The sequence below is a fragment of the Cupressus sempervirens genome, chromosome 10 (assembly GCF_028749045.1).
Source record: "Cupressus sempervirens isolate cs-2001-9-10 chromosome 10, ASM2874904v1, whole genome shotgun sequence".
Taxonomy (NCBI): Eukaryota; Viridiplantae; Streptophyta; class Pinopsida; order Cupressales; family Cupressaceae; genus Cupressus; species Cupressus sempervirens.
The window spans coordinates 160,887,777-160,900,954 of record NC_143127.1 but is presented as its reverse complement, the minus strand read 5'-3'; the positions used below and the strand labels follow the sequence as shown (position 1 = coordinate 160,900,954).

Sequence of the window (13,178 nt, the reverse complement as noted above, 5' to 3'; positions counted from 1 at the left end):
GTCAGCTGAGATATTGCCAAAAATGAATTTTTAAACAATGATTAATGCAACAAGTACTACTATCTTCTTTTTTGCAATTGACCTCGATGCTGTATTGTTGGGTTTGAATTTTAGATCACATGACAACACAAAGATCATCTGGGCAGGTCTCCATTCGACTGCTTAGCTTAAGCCTTATTTTGGCCAGTAGCAATTGCTCAGTTTTTTAAGTAGCAATTTGTGGAGCTCATGGTCCCATAAATATTTAATTTTGATGTGTATTTTTATGCAGCCATCTTAAATTGTATTTCTAAGTGAAATTCAAATTAATAATAATAATTTTTGCCAGTAAAATTTAGAGAAAGAGTTAGAGGGAAATGAGAAGGAGGGAAATTCTTTTCTCAATTTGCAGTTGTTGCCCTTTTTTTTCAAAGCTTTGTTGTCTATTCTTAAGCAGTATGTGTCAAAATGATCCAATTTGTGCCTTTCACGTAAATAAAAATTAGCATGGAAACACTTCAGGCTGCTTAAATTTTATAGCAACTGCAGGTGGTTATGAGATTAGACAATATTGATAGAAGGCGACAGTTACAGCTTGCAGTACATTAAAGTAAGTTTATTATTTATCATCAGTATTATGCATGCCAGTTAAACTAGCATGCCTGTGTGGATGACATATTTACCTATTTTCATCAAATTTTTGAGTGGCCTTTTTGATTGAGACTGGTTATGTTGGTTACAACAAGGAGAGAGCAAGCAATCACCAGAACTATGAAAGGCAGTTCTATTTCATGTTTCATGTGCTATTTTTATGCAAACGCTTCTTATTATAACACAATGGCTGTTAAACTTTTATTGCTTATACAGTGACATCAGAAAAATATTTAAACTAAATATTATATTTTTTAAAATTATCAAGGGCTGAGCCATAAAGCAATTATTAATTCTAGTTTCAAGTTGCTTTATTACAACCTTTCCTTATAAGCCAATGGCTGTCAACCCTCCTTTCCTTGAATCGGTAGCATTGGAATTTTTTTTTTGTGTGTGTTATAAGTGAATATCTAAGTGCAAGGGTATTTTGAATTTCCTGATAGATTCATTTTTTATAATTTTATTTTGGAGAATATAATGCATGTAGAAGAGAGGTCACTTTTCAGTCTCACGATTTGTTTAATTTTAGTTTCAATTTTGGGAAAAATTTCTTTATATATATATTTCTTGAAATTTTGTTTTTTTTTCACAGAAGCCAACATAGGAAGGGCTATCATTGCAGCATTTTTTTCCGCTGTTAAGTGCCAAGTTGCTACTCCAAAGAGCTGGAACTCCCATAGAGCATGGCTGGCACGGCCCACCCCAGTGGCAGGTAAGGATTTTTCTATGAATCCTTGCTTGGGCAATGAAGCTTGTTTGTGTGTAAACAGATTCTCTCACTTTTCCACTCATTATTCATGCCATGTGCCTATCATAATTTGTATTTTTTAACACCTCATTGCTGTAATGAGCATTGTATTCCATGCTTGTGTTTGATTTCAGAATATGTTAAAGCGCTATTGCCTGAATAAATTATATTCTCTATCGGACACCAATATCTGTGGTTTAGTCATTCTGTCAAACAATTCAGGTGCATTGTTTATGATTCCACATCCTAAATGCATGCCTGCCAGGGCTTTTCCATCTATAATATCTGAAAATGATAGCTGTACTGCTGTGCTTTGATGTATGCCCATCCCCTCTTCCAAATGTCCCATTTTGGCACAGGGAGGGAGGACACTGGCAAAGAATTTTGCTTTATACATACCGTTTCACATTTTTTTTTGAAGGTTTTTAAATCCTTCTCAAAAAATCCATTTTCTGCGAGTTCAGCACTTATTGCATCCATGAGACAATATATCTTTGAGGCAATTCATGACCCATGTTTCTGCTTTCCACATTTTGTGTGTATATCTACTCCAGCATTTTCAACAATAATATTTGACAAAAAGCCACCATCATTATGCTCTGGTGGATGTCCATACTCTGTTCTAAAGCTCCCATTTTATCATAGGCAGGAAGGATGCTTGTAAAGGTTGTTGAATTGGGCTTTATGCCTGCCTATTGCATTTTCTGAAAAGTTTCTAGAGCCTTTTCCACATCTTTTTGTTTATATTGTGCAATCATTGCAATCTGTGAAACCACTTTTTTGGCTGGATACTGACATGAGTTTTCTATGCTTTGATGGGTGTCAATACACTCTTTTGAAAGCTTTCAATTTGACACAGGCAGGCCGGATGTTGGAAAAGGTTGTGGAATTTGGCTTTACACCTGCCAATAAGATTTGCTTGAAAGTTTCTGAAGCCTTTTCATAAACTTATCTATGTGTATATCAAGTGTAGATGACCAAAGTTTGTCACCTTAGTTTTGTTATAATCATCCCATTTAATTACCTAGTCTCATGGTATTCACCAACTCCATCTTTCCAACCAATTCCGTTTAATCACCATAGCATTATTCTATTAACCAATGCATTTGTTTCAACCAATGAAATCTATCATCATTTGTCAACCAACCAATTCTGTTATGATATTGCTATCTTGATTCAACTGTGCAGTTTTTGAGTCTAATTCATTGACCCATGTTTCATCAGTAGTGTTTCACAAGAATTCATCTCTCAAGAGAATGAATTATACATTTAGCGGATGGCGCTTGATTCGTAGGCTAAAAGTGTTGAAAAGTCAAAGTTGACTTACTTTTTCCAAGCTTAATTTTCTGATGTTTAAGGGAGGCCTATATGTGCTTATTGCATCTAGTTGATCCCAATACCACAATTCAAAAGCACATTACTAGTTCTGTTGTCAAGATATTTGCACATCTCATAACACCATTTGATTTATCAGCTTCATGTTTACAGTTTAATCACTTTGTTGATTAATTGATTACATTATATTATTATTCCTAATATCACCCTGTGACTAATTATTTAATTAGTCTTTATCTAATGTGTGCACATGTATCCAATTAAGTTAAAGAAATAATTATAATCATGCTCACGTACATTTCATTCATCAATCAAAGTCGTTTAACTAATGTCTTAGTTATCTTAGTCTTTAATTAATTTATGCGTATATATTCAATTAAATGAAATAAATAAAGTGTTTTAAAACTCGCCAAATACAAAATTTGCCAAGATCTGTAAAAAGAACTCAATAAAAAATCGGAAGAAAACTTAGGAACTTAAAAAACAGTTTAAGTTCAATTAGAAATGCATTTCGTTTGCAGAATTTAATGAGAAGATGCATCTAATGACTCGGTTAATGATAACACAAAAAAAAACCAAGCTGAGTCTAGATATATTTGAACTCACAAAATTGCATTCTGAGGAATGCTGATGGCTGGAAGCAAAATAGTAAATAGTTTCTGTAAAACTGAAAGCAAATACATCATTATAATTACATCTTCCTCTTTCCAAATCTAGTAAAAACTAAGATAAGTACAACTAGAGGGTCTTCTCCTAGAAGTCTGTACTGGGCGTGACTGTGTTGTTATATGGAACCTAATCAGTCTTGAAGGTTAAATTTTCTCCACTTTTATTGGCGTAGTTTCCCCTCAAATTTTGTCAATGAGGGTTTTGGGGGCAGTGCCCCTAGCACACACCCTGACACGATACAGGGTGAGTTGGGGGCAGCGTTCTGTGAAGCCAAAAATGACCCTTGTAATTGCTCAAAGGCTTAAGTACCCTATTCTCCCCCCAGCCCTTCGAACCAGGCAAATTTCGAACCAGTCTTTGGTTCTGGTCCCGGTTCCCTTTTGGGTTCAAACCTAGGCAAGCTAGTTCCTCCAAGCTGAACCTAGGTAGAATCATGGACGAACCAGGGCAGACACATGTAGACCGAGTGCGAACCAGGTCCAGATCCATTGAGATACATTCTATAATTTAGTGCAGAAAATAATTATTACAGAATTTGAATAAAGATCTTTAACATTACAAAACAAAATTTGCTTCAGTTAAGATATTTATTCATCAAATTAAAATAGCACTCAATATATCTTCCAGTGAAATTTTTATATCCAATCGCTGATAATGATCGCTGATAATGACCCCTATCCGACTAATTGGAAGCTTTGTATTGTGATAAATGAAATTCTAAACATGAAACAACATCTTCAATAGGTGAAGGAAGTTGCAAGCTACTGATATAACATTTTTCTAGTAGGATGTTAATTAGATACTAACAAGCTCTCTGTACAATGAAAAAGTAACAAGGATTCAACAACTTAGAAAGCAGAATGTCATTAGTGCATCAGGTTCCGTTGATATGGCACTATTTGTGAATCAACTCTAATACCTTTGATGATGAGAAGAAGATGAAGATTTAGATAATCCATTAGATGATTAAAACTTAGTATAAAGTTCTAATTCTTGAAAGTCAAAAAAATGATACTTGGACTTGATATTATTTTAATATTTTGGTGTTGATGATAGAAATGATGTTATGATTAGAAGTTTATAGTTTTTTTGTTGTTTTTATGATACTATGTGGCATTCTAATCTTAATCCGTTCTTTTTGGCTGCATACATATGCATATGGATGTATGTATGTATAATTTTTATATGTTTTTGTACTAAAGAACCCAAACGAACCCAAACCGCATTTCAAAATTTTGTCGTACCAGAAAACTGGTTCTTCGAACCCGAACTCGAACTGGTAACTTAGCTCAAAGGAACTGAGAGTTATTTTTCCCCCTCTTAGCAAAATACAATTGAAGAAATTAGAAATGAATTTTACTGAGGCTATTTTTTTGCCTACAAACACTGATTTTGGATTGTGGCCAAGTTTAAAACTTAAGTTTTTGGTGCAAGTAAGAGTCACAAAAGCTCGCCTGACCCAAAAACTTGGTGAGTTCTTGCAACTCTGCAAGTATGCAATCGATGGTAATTATCGTCACCGACGTTTCATTCATCAATCAAAATGGGTTAACGAATGTATTAATTATCTTACTCCTTAAATTAATTTATGCAATTAATTGAAAAAATTAATTGTAATTATGTATTAATTATCTTACTCCTTAAATTAATTTATGCAATTAATTGTAATTATCTTTCACTGACACTTCATTTATCAGTCAAAACTGTCGAGTCAATTCAACATCTGACATCTCACTTATGTCAATTTAGTTCCATTTTTCACTCATCAATCAAATTTGTTAACTAATTTATGAATAGTTTACTGAAAAATCAAGTTAGTTAATTGGTCACTTAGTTGATTGCTGTTTTTTTGTATGGATTAATGGAATTTGACGGTCACCCTACCTATCATATGAATTTTTATCATGGTTTGATGCCTTTCATTTTGTGTTTTAAAAAGATAATAAAAAGTAGAATTAGAAAACAGCTATAAATTAGTAATATGTACTACAATCTCAAATTTACTAAGCGAGTTTCTAAATTACTGTTCTATATTGAAAAGATTATAAATTAATATAAATATATTATAAACAATAAAGAAATGATATATATATATAATCAATTAATAATTATTTATAATAAATGTTAAATTTTAACTAAAATGATAAGCTACTAGATTCAAATAAGAAAATAAAAATAATTCTAAAAACTCATATTAGAATATTTTTTTTAACATGAACATTTATATTCTAAAGTAATGTATTTTAATATTATAAAGTAAAATACTGTATGTTACCTATAATAAGTTTTTATGGGTTAGAAATTAATTGGAGTGTCATATACACGGTTTCATAAAAATATAGCACATCAATTCATATGGTTCAGTACACTTTTAAGCTTTTGTATATGGTCTAAAAATGAAAAAATAGCCATTTAGGCCATCAAATTCCAGGCCTGTTGCCTAAGCACTTCACCAATATGATGATGATTTGATTCAAATGGTCATAAATGGATAAAACAAATCAGCTGCTCCCCAAATTTTTAGGACTGGTGGATTTATAGATTTTGAGGTGAAAATGTGAACGGCCAAGATTGATTCACTTTCAGGATAACAATTAGAATTATAGTAACTATGATTGAATATTTATCTCAATTGATTGATTAGTGAAGTAATTTGATTGGAAGTTAACTTGATCAATTTATTGGTTATCTAATTTGATTAATGAGTACAAGGTGCAACTGACTAAATGGACTAAATTTAGTTACCTATAATAGTATTATGTATTTGTGTGTACTTTCTTCCCCTATTACATTTTTCTAAATCGTTCCTCTCTTATTAAACCTTGTGTTTTTGTGTGTTGTATCCTCATTTAATGTGCTGCTTCCTCTCTCTTTCCACCCCTTTAGTTATCCGCGAGTCTTTTAAGTCGTCATCATTTTAATGATGGACTGTGGATTGTGATCCAAAATGCTGATACTAAATTACAGACACACAATCAAATCCGGAAGAAACTATGGCATAGGCTAATGGACTGCGGAAATCATATAAAATTGATTAGTGAAATATGTTGTGACATTGCTATCAGCATTCACAATTCTACTTGCTGTGGAACTTTTCTACTACTTATCAAGTGAAATAATATGTGATAAACTCATTTGTTAACTTTCTTTGATGAGTGAAACGTAGGTGAGGATAATTAGAATTATTTATTTTGTATAATTGGTTATATGGGCATGGACTAATCAGGAGCCAATTAATTATTTACTTATTTTATAGGTTAAATGAGACTAATTAATATAATATAATTAATTAATCAATAACGTAAATTAATATCATGAAGTTGATGAATCGGTGGTGTGATAGATAGATAGATAAAATTTTAACGTCCACGAGGCCAAAAATAGCCTATGGGACAGCAAGACAACTCAAGATAGTGATTAGATGATGCAACATAGAGAATTAGTTGAGTGACAAATAACGATAAAATTGATCGGTTGGACAGATGGAGTAACTTGACAACATTAGACTAGCCCAATTAAAATGGGGTGATTATGATGGTGTTAAGGTGGCAAAATCTAGGTGTCCCCAGCTCTCAAGGCATTTATTAAAAGCACAAATCTTGGAGGGATTTTTTCAGTCAGTTCGTTTACCTTTTGTATGCTGCCAAATTTTGCATATATATGTCTATGAGGGAAGTTGCTACGGTATATGCTAAAATTCCTCTTTGATGGATGCTCATAACCTGTTCCAAAGCTCTTATTGTGGCACAGGTAGAGAGGATGCATTTGCTGGAGAGTTTCCAAAGCCTTTTCAATAAATCTATTTTGTGCATATCATAAAATCATGGTATCCCATGAGATCACATTTATTTGAGGGATTGAATGAATGAATGAAGGGTTTTTAATAATGTCCACAAGGCCAAAGCAGCCTATGGGACCCTGGAGCAGCACAATGTGCACTGTCTATAGTATATACTTCCGCATTTTGTATGATGTGTACCAGGACAATTGCAACTACAACATTTGACAAAATTCCGCTATCCTTTATGCCTTGATGGATGTCCATACCTTGCTCCAAAGCTCCCATTTTAGCACAGGGTAGGAGTATGTTGGTAAAATGTAAGTTGGTCGATTTAGAGACCTGTGAATATGCTAATTATGAAAACTTGCCTGGGACAAAAGCAAATTGCCTGTGAGGGATAAAAGAGTGGATTATCTTCCAATGTAAAGTTTTCTTGGGAATACAAGTTTGCAATAACTGCTAATCTTCAGAGGGGATGTGTGCAGCAAGCACAGGGTGTAGTGGTTTCTTCAGCTAGCCATTTCTACGTAATGCTATGAGGTTGAGGTTGAGATGAGCAGTGGAGGTCAATGACCTTTTATGATTGTAATAATGTGGAAAATATGCATTGTGATTCAATCTATATGTCTTGCATGCAATGGCATTGCCAGTGCTACGCATGAGAGCATTTTCAGTTTCACTAACCTATTTCCTCATTGTTAGGAAATGATAAGATTGATGAGACCTTTTCCTGCATAACTCTATGATATAAAGCATGTGTACACAAACAAGTGTACAGAATAATTATAATGCAAAAACTCAGGCTTGAAATTTTCATCTTATTAAAGCGCATTTGTAAAGTGCATATGTGGAACATGGCATGGGGTAATTTTTCTTCTGTACCTTATTGTGCGTATGAAACTTAAAGTACCTTGAAGTTACCTACTGCATCATGGTGTTTGGTATGTGTGGCTCTGCTAACTAGTATTCAATCAAATTCATGTTCGTCAATCACTGATAAAAATTCTTTGAAACATGAATTTTGGTTCAATTTGTATTTACTTATGTTATTGGTCTGATTTCTGGATTAGATTGTGACGTTTCAAATCATACTACATGATTCAATTTTTACTTATGTTGATTTTTTCCTCTCTGCAAGGTCTTGATTGCTCTCATTAATCATGCTTTGAATGATTTGCTGGAAGCTGGAAGGAAGCTTCTGTTTGGACACTGCAAAGCGAGCCTAAAACTCTTTACCATTTTATCATATTGTGCAGGTTACTTGAAAAACAGTCCAGCTTCTGTATTGACTTGCTGACATAGCTGGTTGAACCTTAGAGGTTTCTTCATCTTCTGAAGAAAATTGTTATATCTGTATCTTTTGAAGATCAGTCCCAACTATTTCTTTGGAGTGCAAAGAGCGTGGTGTTTTGCCAAATTAATTGCGGTACCGTAGAGAGGGTGTGTGTATATGACCATTGGAGTGAATGGCCTTGCTCTTCGGGATACTTCAGCTGCGTTCCCTATCTTTAGTTTCATTTTTACCTAACTATGGAGTCTGCTTTTCCTTATTTAATATTCAAGCTCTCTTTAATAAGCTTTGGGTATGTTTGCTCGCCGTATTTCTCAAGGAGAGAATTGGATTTATTGATATGCAATCCAAGTTATCTGGACAGGCTTCTCTTTTTTCAGTTTCCAATATAAGGAATTTCGAAGAACCTTTTGGTTTCAGAAGTATCTCCGAGGCATGGAATTTTTTCTCTTTCTAGTTTCTGTAACATGTCATGAGCATTATTTCTGTATTTCCTGTAAGGATATACTAAATAATGATCTTTTTGAATGGGTTTGAAGAAAGATTAGGTTAATGTTGCTACCTGTGTTATTAGTATTTTGATTTGCTATTAAACTTTCACTCTTGGCGTAGTATTTTTTTTGCAGTCTTTCGAAATTCATATTGAGAGCTTCCTACTCACTCAGTTTTATTAACTATTTGTGTTCTCCGCCTTCTCTGGAGTTGAATGTTCAAATATGGTCAGAATAAAATCCTTTAAAATGCTTTAGTGTGGGTGAGAGTATAATCGATTCTTCTTTAGGATACAAACTGGCATTTATCCTAGCAAATTTGATGAATAACTCATTTGAAAAAAGAATAAAAGAAAATCACATATAAAGGGGAATATAGCAGTATAGAGTTTTGAGGCGTGAATTCTTGTGTCTTCGCATAGAATCATGCAAAGTATGTAATCATATAGTTAAAATTTGCAAATTTTGATAAAGCTTATCATCTATGCATCTTAAATACAAATTATTTAGTTAAACCTTGCAAATTTTGGATAGGTTATCATCTAGGCATCTTTGAAACAAATTATTTTATGGCAAGTTTCATTTGAGGATGAATCACTCGGTTATAGATACACGTCAATCTACGCCATACATATGATAGACGTTATCTATCTATGCCATATAGATAACGAATCAACATTGATGTACGTGAATACAGTTTGTGCTGCTAGACTGTTAAATATGACGCTTTCATCAGTTTTAGTCAAACATTGATAATGATTGGCTAACACATGTTTCCGATCTTATTAATGGGAAAACAATGTTCAATTGAAGGCAATTTATTGGTTCGATCTGAGATTCAATTACCATTATTAAATTGAAAACTTATTTTAGCAATAACTACATCAAGATCAAAAGATGATGAGTGTATATCAAACATGGTGTTAGTGTACACTTTTGATTATGCGATATCTTCGCATGTTTCAAGGTGGGTCATATCCACGAGTGGGTTGAATGTTAGTAGGTTGATATTAAATGTGTCAACTACAATGTAATGATGACATAGTTAACTTGTGGATCATAGAACTTAGGCCTATTTGCTATAGTTACACTTATTTTTGCTTTTTTAACATTGATTGGTGAAATAAAATCTAGTTGGTTTCAACCTTTGACTTCGGATCATTGGAATGGGAGTTCAAATTACTAAATAAAATGCTACATATTGAGGGATGTATATTTTGGACTAATTGCCAATGTTCTCATTTGGGATTAGTGACACGGTTTAACCACTGGTTGTTGTATTTGATATTGACAAGTTGATCAATTGGTACATTGACAACCCCAACATGTAACACATGGTATTATTAGATCTTGGTTTTGATCAATTGGTACATTGACAACCCCAACATGTAACACATGGTATTATTAGATCTTGGTTATAGGTTCAAATCTCTTCAGGCAATGTTGAGGGGCAATTGTTGGACTAACTACCAATGTTCCTTTTTAGGATTGTTGACATGACATGGCTTAACTGTCTCTTGCATTCTATAAATATAGTGGTTATATTGAGCATTGACAGGTTGATAATTTGGTGCAACGACAACCCTAGCGTGTAACAGTATAGACATTATTTGGGGGTCATGCCTCCTATAAGAAATGTTTTTAATTAAGGTAAAGAGGGGTGTTGGGAGGTCCTCAACCCTTGTACAACATAAACAATAAGCAATAAGGGCTTAAATAAAATAAAATAAAACCAACGAGAAATTACCTAGGAAACCTTGAAAAGTTGAAGGTGAAATTCTAGGGTGGTTTGAAGTTAAAATGGTTCAAATCTCTTTAGACAACATTGAGGGGGAATTGTTGGACTCACTACCAACGTTCCTCTTTAGGATTCGTGACATGGCTTAATTGCCTCTCGTGTTCTATAAGTCTAGTGGTTATATTGAGCATTGACAGGTCGATCATTTAGTGCAATGACAACCCTAGTGTGTAACAATATAGACATTCTTTGGGAGTCGTGCCTCCTGTAAGAAATGTTTTTAATTAAGGTAAAGGGGGATGTTGGGAGGTCCTCAACCCTTGTACAACAATGACAATAAGCAATAAGGACTAAAATAAAATAAAATAAAACCAAGAGAAATACTCGAGAAACCTTGAAAAGTTGAAGGTGACACGAACTCTAGGGTGGTTTTTGAAGTCAAAATGTTTTAACAGTTCTTGCTTAACTATTGAGTGATGATTTGCTTGTCTTAAATTTCCTAACTATTGAGTGATGATTTGCTTGTCTTAAATTTCCTTTTTTGGGAACAATACTAAAGACTACTAGTAGATCCATTATTCAAACCCTTATCCCCTTCGAATTGGTCCTTTCATGCTTCATCCATAGTGGTACCATGATTAGCATAATAATTGGCTAAATTTTTTTTCAATCTTTATGTTTGATTTGTTTTTACCACTCAACAATTTTGTAAGATAAGTTGGTCATAGTAGGAATCTTTTGTTTTTATCCATAAGCACAAAATTTAGTAGATAGAATTTTTTAATTTTTGTTTCTGCATGTTATTCCATTGAAGATGCATTTAGTGCTAGTTATGCAATACCTTGCCTTGATTTTGTATCATTGCTTATTTGTGAGAAAACAAAGTTGGTTCAAATGGGTTGAGTATAATTTAATCACAAACACTTGCTACATCCCAGAATACTATACATCAAAATGCTTAATATTAAAGATGATAATATAGGTAAACACAAGGATTCCAGTCACATGTGTAGCCCAAGGACAAATATTCACATGTTTTTGCACATTCTTCATCTTCCTCTAAGTGGTCACTATTGAAGGATGATAAGTTGAAGTGTGTGTATTATAATGGTGTAAGGTATGATGAGCATCAACGTAATGTAAATAAGATTGATGAGCTATGGAACCTTCTCCTAAAGCATATGTGGAGCCTCTTCCATCCAATTCATCTTCAAACACTGTATTACATGCACATTTTAGGTCCACCTCTGTCATGTGGTGAAGACAATATGAAGGGACATGTTCTCTTTATTAGTTGTTGACTTCTTGATTTAAGATCATACATAATACAACTTCATCTATGGGAATGCACCCTTCATGTCTGAGTTGCATTTTGTCACACATCTTGACAGGCATTAACACTTACGTAAGTGTTAGTAGGAAGGTTTCTATTGAGGTTTATGATGACACATTGAATAATGTGTTAACAATTTTTAGAGTGTGTGATGAGCACTTCACAAATATTGCATTGTTGGTTGATAAATTACACACTCAAGGGTACATTATGAACATATTAACTTTTCTCTTTAATGGTAGTTGAGTATTTTTGTTATCCCATCTAAAGTGTTAGATTTTGCGAGAAGCGAGAATTAAACTAGGATTTAATGTAGGACATTGATCACATGCACCTCCAAAACATAGATGATTGGGGATCAAATTTACTAAATTAAGAGAAATTTGAATCAACAGAAAAATAGATAAAAAGAAAGAAAATTTTGAGCAGACTCTCAATACTCTCACTAATCATCACATAAGATAGACACACTCCATTAGTCTCTCCCTCAAATTTCCCAACATATTTTGAATGTACGAATCGACTTCAATACCACTTGTAGGGAGTTTGGGTAGTCATTTCTATCAAAATGTGCGTTTGTTCAAGAAACCGAGTCTCTCATGGGAGGTTCTTAAAACATTTCATGAATTGTGAGGGGATATGTCAAATATGTGTGAACAATGCTCAAAACAAATACTCCTTTGCATTAACAACTCATGAGTAGTGAGATGACAAAGTATATAGCCTTTGAGATCATCTGCATACCCAACATATATGTGGGGTTTTTTATGCGAATCTTGATGAACTTTCTAGATTGTTTCTTTGCGAAAGCGTTAAAATCCATAAAATTCTCAAAGACCCCAAACTTTTGTCTAAGAAAAGAAACTCACATGTATCTAGAAACGTCATTAGTGAATGTCAACACCTATTGCAATATGGTTGTGGAAATGGTCTACCTAAATCATTATGTCATCAATTCATCCATAATAATTTTTTAGAATTCTACATCATTCAATGACTTGATCTACATATCTATGTTGGCATGAATGCCTTAAGGAGATCACTAGTATGCTTTGGAAGATGATTGAGTATTTATGTGTTACATTCATGACTTGGTTTGTCATTTATGTCAACATATCAACTTTTTGCATAGTTTAGGCAGAGTAGTAGAGACAGTTTTATT

General features: G+C 33.5%; 1 long non-coding RNA gene across 11 annotated transcripts in view; it reads left to right on the top strand.

The window, feature by feature from the left end:
- LOC149533088 (uncharacterized) overlaps positions 1–8,876 on the top strand; it is a 68,315-nt gene extending 59,439 nt beyond the window's left edge. For 9 of the 11 annotated variants that reach the window (XR_016357118.1, XR_016357116.1, XR_016357121.1 and 6 more), the window contains 2 exons: positions 1,223–1,342; positions 8,420–8,876. This is a non-coding gene — a long non-coding RNA (uncharacterized LOC149533088). Of the gene's footprint in view, positions 1–528; positions 590–1,222; positions 1,343–8,301 lie in introns of all 11 variants that reach the window. The other 2 variants (XR_016357126.1, XR_016357125.1) reach the window with 2 other exon arrangements.
- Positions 8,877–13,178: the final 4,302 nt, after the last annotated feature.